Here is a 2,500-nt window from a genome sequence, read left to right on the forward strand (position 1 = left end):
TAATCCCTCCTGACAGATGGCCATCCAGCCTTTGCTTTAAAACCTCCAGAGATGTCCAATATAGAATCGGGATACTCCTCCAGTGCCATGTCAATCAGGCGATGAATCTATTCCAGGTTTTAATCCAGGCTTTATGATAATCAACTTTGTTCCCAAACTGTGTCCAGAACATTGAATAGACCTTTAGAAACATTGGAAAACTCATTTTTGGGTTCATGCACTCTTGTTGCAAAAACAACCACTGCATTCCATTGCTGTTGCTGCTGCTGTTGTTGTTACAGAATCATAGAATAATAGATTTGGAAGAGACCACATGGGTCATCTAGTCCAACCCCATTCTGTCATGCAGGAAAAGCTCAAAGCATCCCTGATAGATGGCCACCCAGCCTCTGTTTAACAGCTTCCTAGGAAGAAGAAAGAGAGAGAAAGAGAGAGAGAGAAGAAGAAGAAGAAGAAGAAGAAGAAGAAGAAGAAAAGCAGAAGAAAGCAGAAAAACAGAAGAGAAAGAAGAAGAAAGAAGAGAGAGAAGAGAGAAAGAAAAGAAGAAGAAAGAAGAAAGAAAGAAGAAGAAGAGAGAGAGAGAGAAGAAGGAAGAAGAAGAAGCAGAAGAAAGCAGAAAGAAAGAGGAAGAAAGAAGAGGGAGAAAAAGAGAAGAAGAAGTAAGAAGGAAAAACGAGTGTGAGAGAGAGAAAGAGAAGAAGATGAAAGAAAGAAAGAAAGAAAGGAAGAAAGGAAGGAAGGAAGGAAGGAAGGAAGGAAGGAAGAAGAAAAGAGAGAATGAGAGAGAAAGAGAAGAAGAAGAAGGAAGAAGAAGAATTTATTTATTTATTTATTTATTTGCTTTATTTGTATACCGCATTTCTCAGCCTATGTAGGCGACGAAAGAAGAAGAAAGAAGAGAGAGAAAAGAGGAGGAGGAGGAGGAGGAGAAGTAAGAAGTAAGAAGGAAGAACGAGTGTGAGAGAGAGAAAGAGAGAGAAAGAGAAGAAGACGAAAGAAGAAAGAAGAAGAAGAAGAAGAAGAAGAAGAGAGAGAAAGAGAAGAAGAAGAAGGAAGAAGAAGAAGCAGAAGAAAGCAGAAGAAAGAAAGAAGAAGAAAGAAGAGAGAGAAAAGAGGAGGAGGAGGGGAAGAAGGAAGAAGGAAGAAGGAAGAACGAGTGTGAGAGAGAGAAAGAGAGAGAAAGAGAAGAAGATGAAAGAAAGAAGAAAGAAGAAGAAAGAAAGAAAGAAGAAGAAGAGAGAAAGAGAGAGAAAGAGAAGAAGAAGGAGGAGGAAGAAGAAGAAGAAAGAAAGAAGAAAGAAGAGAGAGAAAAATAGAAGACGAAGAAGAAGTAAGAAGGAAGAACGAGTGTGAGAGAGAGAGAAAGAGAGAGAAAGAGAAGAAGACGAAAGAAAGAATGAAAGAGAGAGAGAGAGAAGAAAGAAGAAAGAAGAAAGAGAGAGAGAGAAAGAGAAGAAGAAGAAGAAGAAGTTTATTTTTATTTATACCCTGCTTTTTCTCAAAGGAGACTCAAAGCTTCTTCTTTCTTTCTTTCTTCTGCTTTCTTCTGCGTCTTCTTTCTTCTTCCTTCTTCTTCTTCTTCTCTTTCTCTTTTTCTCTTTTCTTCTTCCTTCCTTCCTTTCTTTCTTTCTTTCTTCTTCTTTCTTTCTTTCGTTCTTTCTTTCGTCTTCTTCTTCTCTTTCTCTCTGGGTTGCCAACTTTTTCTCCAGGCAAGGCTCCCATGCCTTGTCTCTCAAGGGCCTTGCAAGGCAAGCCGAAGCCCTCTAACCCAACATGGGAAATCAATGAAGGAGAATCCCTCCTTTCTCCTCCTCCTTTCATAGAATCATAGAATCAATCATAGAATCAAAGAGTTGGAAGAGACCTCCTGGGCCATCCAGTCCAACCCCATTCTGCCAAGAAGCAGGAATATTGCATTCAAATCACCCCTGACAGATGGCCATCCAGCCTCTGCTTAAAAGCTTCCAAAGAAGGAGCCTCCACCACACTCCGGGGCAGAGAGTTCCACTGCTGAACGGCTCTCACAGTCAGGAAGTTCTTCCTCATGTTCAGACGGAATCTCCTTTCTTGTAGTTTGAAGCCATTGTTCCACTGCGTCCTAGTCTCCAGGGTAGCAGTAAACAAGCTTGCTCCCTCCTCCCTGTGGCTTCCTCTCACATATTTATACATGGCTATCATCATATCTCCTCTCCGCCTTCTCTTCTTCAGGCTAAACATGCCCAGTTCCCTAAGCCGCTCCTCATAGGGCTTGTTCTCCAGACCCTTGATCCTTTTAGTTGTCCTCCTCTGGACACATTCCAGCTTAGAGTCAATATCTGTCTTGAATTGTGGTGCCCAGAATCGGACACAATATTCCAGGTGTGGTCTTCCTTCCATTTTCCTTCTGCTTTTCTTATAGGCACAGGAGCAGCACTGACTAAAAGTTGGCAACCTCCCCCCCCCCCCCCCCCGCCTTCTTTATCCTCCCAAATTCCCTTAAAGGCTTCCTGCAGAGGGATTG

Source organism: Anolis sagrei, chromosome 3 (assembly GCF_037176765.1).
Source record: "Anolis sagrei isolate rAnoSag1 chromosome 3, rAnoSag1.mat, whole genome shotgun sequence".
Taxonomy (NCBI): Eukaryota; Metazoa; Chordata; class Lepidosauria; order Squamata; family Dactyloidae; genus Anolis; species Anolis sagrei.